We start from the raw sequence: 8324 nt of genomic DNA on the forward strand, positions 1-8324 counted from the left end.
TACAACCTAAACCTGGTTGCAAAGAATATAAACGATAAATTTGAGTTGACTTTTCCTAGGTCTAAGTACAACGAGGAAAATGGAAACAATATCCACCGAAGTTAGAAACCGCCACCTGAGATGATGACTGGGTTAGTCATTCATGACACTTCTGCACAGGAAGGAAAGACAGTCCCTACTGTCCCTTCACTGCAAGGCTCTATTTTGCTCTGAAGACTTTCTGGGGCATACAGACACTTATGCAATCCCTCCCTAACAGTGTTTGCACAAAGTAGAGTGTTATTCCGCTTTTACAGCTAGGGGACTTGAAACCGAGTGGCTGAATAGCGCTGAAGGTCACAGTACCTGTCCGTGGAAAAACTAGAATTAAATGGTTGTCATCTCAGCTACAGTAAGCGAAACTGGAATCCCTGGACCTCCCCAAGAGTGCCGTATCAATAACCACGAGAACCACAGTTATTTACATAATCTGTGAGAAAGTCAACTAGCTGTTACTGTTTTTAAGTGAGAGGCAAAGTGTGTGATTTGTCGGGCACATTAAAATGCAGGCAAAGAATTACAGAATACAACGGGTGCACCTTGGATGGTTTCTTCTAGGATACACCACTCAGTTGCTGGATGTGGTGGCTGAAGATTCAGGCATCTTCACAGCCAGGACGCACTGGCTGACCACATGACAGTGAGAACTGCTGCCGTTGCTGGGGCCACCAGCTACAAGCCCCTACAGCAGTGTCTGTCCACCAACCTTCTGAGATTTGACCCAAGGACTGTCATACGGTCTTTTACGTGCACCCACATCCCACTTTCCTCCGAAGACTGTGGTATTTTTACTTCATTTTCCTGTCTTTGCACATCCTGTTCCTTCTCCCTCCCCTGAATATCCACACCTACCCTTTCATCAGACCCATTCAAGTGCCGCATGCCACCTCCCTTCTGCAAACTCCCAGAACACTTTCTCTCACAGCATGTCACTTTGCACTTTTTGTCGATTTCTCTACAAATCTTATGTTTTGTCCTACATAATGAGTTCCTAGGCATGGAGTCTGGGTCTTACCATCTCTGTAATGCCCTCTTCGGCCAGTCAGTGTGTCACCATGATTTAACGATTATCGTCTGAACCTTGTGAAGTAGTGAGGAAGGCAACAAGCTAAGCATCATTTAACCTACTAGCTCATAGTCTCATGCTCAACTCCACCAGCTCTGCATGCTGGGAATCCCACAGGCTCGATCTGGACCTAGTCTCTTCTGGGTACCCTCTGCTCCTTATCCATTTCCCTGGCTTTAAATACCTTCCACATGCTGACAATGACCAACCCACACCTCTGAGCTCCAGTATACCGACTGTGTATGTGACATCATTGTCTCTTGGTCACGTCACTTGGTGTCTCCCAAGCCATTTTTCCTCATAGCCTTCCCATCTCAATCAATGGTACCACCATCCAACCAACTCCTCAAGCTACAAACCTGAGGTCAGCCTTGGTTTCTCCCACCGAGGAACCACCGAGTCCCAGTCAACCTTCAGTGCTATTTACCTTGAACTTTTCTGGAGTCCATACTCACTTCTAGCTTAGATGCCTGCCCTGCACTTTCCATAACATTCTGCAGGTGGCAGCCTGAGTGACTGTCTTTAACAGAAACCAAAACCCTTAGTGGCCCCTGCTGCCCTCACTAACCCTTGCACACTGCCTTCCAGCCTCACTGGCTCCTCGACCAGAACCACCAGCAGCCCTTCCTGAGGGAAGGGCCACCACAGAAGCCACTCCCTTTGACTGTCCCCCACCCCTTCTCCCCTCCAGCTTTGCCCAATTCCCACTCCTCCTTCAGGATTGAGATTATGTGTCTCTTGAGAGACAAACCAATCTAAGTTGGGTCCTCCACTCCCTCTGCCTGGTACTGTCACTGCCCCTTCACCTCCCCTCCCCACACTTGTCATGATTTGTAATGACATACCCTTCAGTGCGTCTGCTTCCCCCATAGAAAATTAGCTCCCTTGCCAGGTGTGCCCAGCACACTGAGTGTGTGGCACACGCTCCAAGTGAGTGTGGGATGGACAAATGAGTGGGAAGCAGCTTGCCCACGATCTCCGAGCTGGTGAGCAGGGATATAAACCCAGGTGGCCGGAGGATCTCTCTGTGGGCCCCATCCCTGATCTTTAAATCCGTGCCTTAAAACCTGCCTGGCAGGAGATGATGCCTGCGAAGCGCTCAGGGCAGGGCCCATAGCGGTGGCTGTTAGGATGTGTGCGGCCATCACTCTGACGTGCTTTTGCACTTACAAACCCCTAAGCAAAGGGCAGTTGGTGCTCTGGGTTAAAAGACAAGGGGAAGGGAACCAGGAGGTCAAATACACAGCAGGAATAAAAAATAAACACTGTCATCTGCAAGTGGTGTGACCTAACGAGCAGGCTTCACATCAGTGTTGTTGTTGACTTTTTTTTATAACGGGGTCAACGGAGCTAAATTCAGAGCTGGGCAGAGTCTCCGAATCTTCCATTCAGCATTTTCATTATGGCTTGGTGATAAATTCTGCTGTGAGCCTTTAAGATGAAACCAAACTGAGAAGTTAAAGATAAAAATGGATGTTGTCAATTTTACTGCTGAAATTAAACGCATTTTTACAGATTAAAGGGGAAAAGCACATATTGATACGATATTAAAATTCAATCCTTCAAAGGAAATGACATAAAAATAAAAGGTCTCTTTCAGGGGCTATTTCAATGGCTGCAATGAAATGTAAAAATGCAGACATATTTTAATATAGACAGCTTTAAGAAGAAAATTGGCTATGTTTTATTACATTGTGATAACTAAGTAATAGTGCATAAAACCGTACAAAACTATTTTTTAAAAAATTTATAAAACTGAGCTGTCTCAATAAAATTTAAAAATAGCATATACACCAAAATGTCACAGACCCAATTACCAACAGAAAAATACCAGTGAACAAGGAAATGGCAATTCACTACAGAACAGAGTAAATGATAATGTGTCCTGGGCAAATACCAGCTCTGTTACAAATGAAGATTTTGTTCTCCACCTTAAGAAGACCCTGAATTACAATATCCCAGGCCCCTAAATATGGAAAGCTTTTCCATCTGGGAGTGATGAAGCACACCACAAAATAATTTTTCTTTTAAGACAAATGTGAACAATAGTATATTGTATGTTTGTAATTTGCAAAAGGATACATCTCAAATCTGTACACACACACACACACACACACACACACACACACACACACACACGGGTCCCTATGTATGGGTAATGGATATGTTAATTAGCTCAACTGCGGTGATCATTTCTGAACCTATACATATATCAAATATCAAATTGTACACCCTAAATGTATAATTATGTCAATGCTATCTCAAAGCTGCTAAAAACAAAAATAATCTGTTGTAAAATATGTATTTCTGCAGATAAATTCCTTCAGCAGATTTGCAATTATTTAATGTGTAAAAAGCTCAACATTTGTACACTAACTAAACACAACTTATTAGGAATATATAAATATTTATTGCATTAAGTCATCTGTTCTTCATAGATGACATGCTATTATAAATTTTAAAATGGAACTTTGCCCTTATTTAATGGGAACAAGGCACAATTGCAAATGTTTGATTCCATGCAAAAGGTACCATTTATTCTTGTCAGATATAGTCTGTCTCACTTTCTATTCTGGAATGAGGTACTGAGACACTGCTACGTATACCAAAAATAAGTCCAAAAACCAAACTGCATTGCAGGTACAGACCACAAATGCTCCGGAAAGTTGCAGCTGTGCACCAAGAGAACTGCCATTTCATACTTAATTCATCATCAGTTTAATCATTCCCAGATCATTCCCACTTCAGTCAAGGGGTATTATGAAATTCTGATCCTCAAAAGCACACTAGTAAATTCAAAATTAAATATATTTCACTTCCACTTGTAACTTGTAAACTGCTATGTAATGCTTGTAGGGAAGTAAGGATCAAATAAATTCAAAATGAAGCTGCTTCCCTAATATGTTTGGGAATCTGCTCTGGTTATCCACTCCTTTAATTTATTTAGCAAGTGTTCACTTTTCCTAGCTTCATTTCCTGTGGAACACTAATTGATGTCAAGTCTTCTATAAGGATAAGAGCAGCTGAGCAACCTTTCAGCAATACCAAAAGCTCCCTCTGACGGCTAATGTATGGCACTGATTGTTCTAGAGAATTGATTACCTTTAACCTAATTCTAAACCGCCTGACCCAAGTCTCTCAAAATTGGAAATCGTTTGGTTAATTTTCAGTCCCACAGCTGTCTCACTCAAGACACAGTTTTTTCTTGCTTTTCTACATGCCTGATTAAATGTTTTCAATTTTTTGAAAACTAATGACTATGTGAAGTCACCTGTATGGAAAAGGGCAGTTTGATCCTTGGTTGCCTTTGCTCTCCCCAGGGACTGGTGAGCCAGTGTAGACATGCTGTGCTTCTGATAGACAGCTGATCTCTCCAGCTCTGTGGGAAATACCGAAGTTCTTGCCATTTTGGGATGAGGTCAGATAAACATGAGTTTGAATCCTCCTCTGTTGCTTCCTAGCTATTCATTCACAAATATTTCAAAATCAACCCTAAGACAAGTTCCCAGGACGATGCAGTGAACTAGGCAATGTCCCTGCTTCCATGGACTTACTGCCTAGGGAGGAAGGCAGAAAGGAAACAGGATAATTTCTGAATTTGATAAAAGTTCTCGAGGAAATACATAGAAAACGGAGTGGGGGGGTTCTACTTTAAGCTGAGTGGTCAGAAAATGCCTCTCTGAGGAGGTGGCCTCAGCTAGAGCCAGGAGACAGAGAAAGCACCAGTGTAGAGAGTGCAGGGGTACAGCATTCCAAGGGATGACAGTGAAGGTGGGACAGGGGTCAGGGTCAGCACCATGCCAAGACAGCCGGGAGGGGTGAGGTGCAGCCATAGGTCACAAGGAAGGCGATGGACTTTACTTAGGACAGCGGTGAGCGGGGCTGATTCAGGTTTACACTGACGGTCAGAGTGCTGGGTGGGGGTCCTCCTACAGCGAAAGACTACAACGGTACAAGCACAAAGCTGGGCATGAAGTTGGGTGTTGGAATGAAAACAACTCAACCAATGACAGATCTTTAAAAGTGGACAAATATCGCAGTACCTAGAAAACAACTTTGATGAACTGACACACCTCTGTAGTCCTTTCCCCAGCTTTTCTGGCATTTTGAGAACTGACTCCTTGGCTTTTAGTTTTGCACACCTGAAGGCTGCCAGACAAGCTTCTGGCTCGGCACGTTTCAAGGTTTGTTTCCCTTCCTCTGTCCAGGACCAGAGAAGACGCTGTCCCTGTGGTGACACACCTGTTTCTACACCTTCCTGTTGAGATGCTGGGCACGTTGGCACAGTGGGTGAGGGAATGTCCTAGAAGTCATTAGTACACTGGGGTGATAAACAATAACCTCACTGCACATGACAGTGACTGCAGATAAATATGCCCACGGCAGCCACAACCAGTCCCCAGGTCCAAAAGCAGGGGCAGTTTGTGTGGGAACAGACAGCGGTACTTACCAACTGCAGTTAAAAGTTCTCACTCTTGGGGCTGGCCTAGTGGCTCAGCTGGTTAAGAGCGTGAGCTGAGCAACAGGGTCACTGGTTTGATTCCCACATGGGCCAGTGAGCTGCGCCTGAGCTGAGCTGCTTCTGAGCTGCCAACAGGTGGCAGGATGGCCCAGCTGGCGAGAACACGTGCTCCTAACAAGGTTGCTGGTTTGACTCCTGCATGGGATGGTGGGCTATGCCCACCCACAACTAAGATTGAACATGGCACCTTGAGCTGAACGGCCACGAGCTGCCGACGGGCGGCCAGATGGCAACTAGACTTGGAGCTCAGTTAGCTGCGCCCTCCACAACTAAGATTGAAGACAACTTGGCTGTTCCCCTTCCCCAATTTCCCAATAAAAGCATCTTTAAATAAATAAATTTAAAAAAAATAAAAAAGATCTTTTTTTTAAAAAAAGATGCAAACTTTACAAAAAGCACATGAGCATAAGAGCACATTGTGAGGGGCCTTGGAAGGGGCTGTGCAAGTGAGGGGTCTCACATCTTAAGTGTCATTCGCGTCACAGCAAATTTGGCATATTCTGATGGGAAACTGATGAAAGGGTTAAGACATGTGCTCTGAGTTATGCATTACGGTCACTCTAGCAGTCAAGTGGAGGAGGGCTGGAGGGGGCCAGTGTGAGAGGCTACCATAGAAGCCCAGGCAAGGGGTGACAGTGATGGCTTGCACTGGAATGGTGGCCCTGAAGCTGTGTGACTTGGCACAAGTTACTCACCTTGATTGAGCCTTGGTTTTCTCAACTACATAATAGCAGCTGCTGCTGAATCCCCCAAGCACACAGTGGGCACGCGGTAACTGAGTGCTATAATAATAATAATAATAATAATAATAATGATGATGTGTTTTACACAGTTGTGAGAATTAGCACTGACAAGTGTAAAATGACTGACACATAGTTTACTCAACAAATGGCAGCTTCTGCTCTGCTGTAGAGAGAACCAGGGTTTTCTAAGGCTGCAAAATGCTTGAGAAAGCAGGGAGGACAAATCGTATTTTAAATTCTCCTTTAAGACTGTTTTTAAGGAGCTTGCCTGTAATTTGCCAAAGTCTACCAGTACATACATTCAGCATTTGAACTGGGCCAGGAAGGGAGGTTAACAGTGGCCAACTATGAGAGACAGTACAGCAATTTTTATTGACCTTATTGTGGATTTTTCCAAGTGAGCATGTACTGCTTTGGTGACCACAAAAAGTTATTAAACTGTTTGGGACTTAGAAGACAATTTATCCTCGATCCTCCCAATTTGTATGATTCTGAAATTTCCAGAGAATATTATGTAAGGCTCTTGGGTACAGAATTACAGATTTAGGCACGAAGGAATTCAGAGAACAGGTTCTTCCTGCCACGATGAAAGGAAGCGGAAATCCTTTCCAACTGTGAGACCTACTTCAACAATAACGAATTCAGATACATTTAATCAAATAGTTGATCCAGTTTCCATTTGTATGGGCTGCTAAAATAGGGGGAAGTCATCTCCTTTTAAAATCTGTATTGCTAATGTGAATATAGGATATAAAGATGCATTAAAAATAAACCAAGGTCTTCCAGGAATTCCAATTCTTGGTACATACCCAAGAGAAATGAAAACCCTAATGTTTGTCAACTGATGAACAGATAAACCAATGTGAGTCACACAGACTGCTCAGAGTCACACATGCTATTCAGTAATAAAAAGAAATGAGTTCATGCTATTTCTCTCATCTACAAAACAGACATGAATTACCAACCCATGCTACAACATGGAAGAAGCTTGAAAACATTAGACTAAGTGAAAGATGCCAGTCACAGAAAACCATGTATTATGTCATTTATATAAAAAGTCCCAAACAGGTCAATCTGTATGGACGGAAAGATTAGTGGTTTCCTACGGATGAAGATCTGGGGCGGGGTGGGTGGGGAAGCCTATGTTGCAGGGCTTCTTTTTGGGGTGATGAAAATGTTCTAAAATTGATTTATGGCTGCACAACTCAGTGAATATACTAAAAGCTACTCAAGTGGGAAGAATTTAAATGGGTGAATTGTACGGTGTACAAATTATATCTCAATTAAGCTGTTACCAAAAATAAAAATGAACAAATAAAGGTTAATAACTGTCTTATTTCATGTAATTTGGAATTCATTTAAGAATGGACAATTCTTATTAGTCTAGACAATGACATTAAAGTTGCATGATTAATTTAATTTAAATATTGCTTTTTAAAAATAGACACCATTCTTTAAATTGTGCATGATAAAGGTGAGAACACCACAAATTTACTAGAAGAATGTTTATGGACTTGAGCATGGGGAATATCTTTATACATATTATACTGACAAAACTGTAAATGATTAACAGCTTTGCCTATAAATACAAAACATTCACTATTTCAGCATCAAAGACAACATGCAAATGCTAGAATGAGAAAACACTTGTTAACAGGAGACTGAGCTCAGAAGTGAACTTTAAAAAGTGCTCCAATAGGGTCGGCCGAGTGGTGCACTGGTTAAGAGCTGGCTTGGGACGCCAGAGGGCCCTGGTTCGGATCCCATATATGAGGGCCAGTGACACTGCCCTCTACAGCTAAGATGCTGAACAACAGCTCAACCTGGAGCTGGGCTGCCCTGAGTCACCGGCGACAGTGTAGGCTGCAGCCCCTGCTGCAGTAGATTGCCATGGGCTACCGTGTGTAGCCAGCAGCCAGCGTGAGCGGCCGTCCAGAAGCCCAGAAGCCAGCAA

The sequence above is a fragment of the Hipposideros armiger genome, unplaced genomic scaffold (assembly GCF_001890085.2).
Source record: "Hipposideros armiger isolate ML-2016 unplaced genomic scaffold, ASM189008v1 scaffold_48, whole genome shotgun sequence".
NCBI classification, from domain to species: domain Eukaryota; kingdom Metazoa; phylum Chordata; class Mammalia; order Chiroptera; family Hipposideridae; genus Hipposideros; species Hipposideros armiger.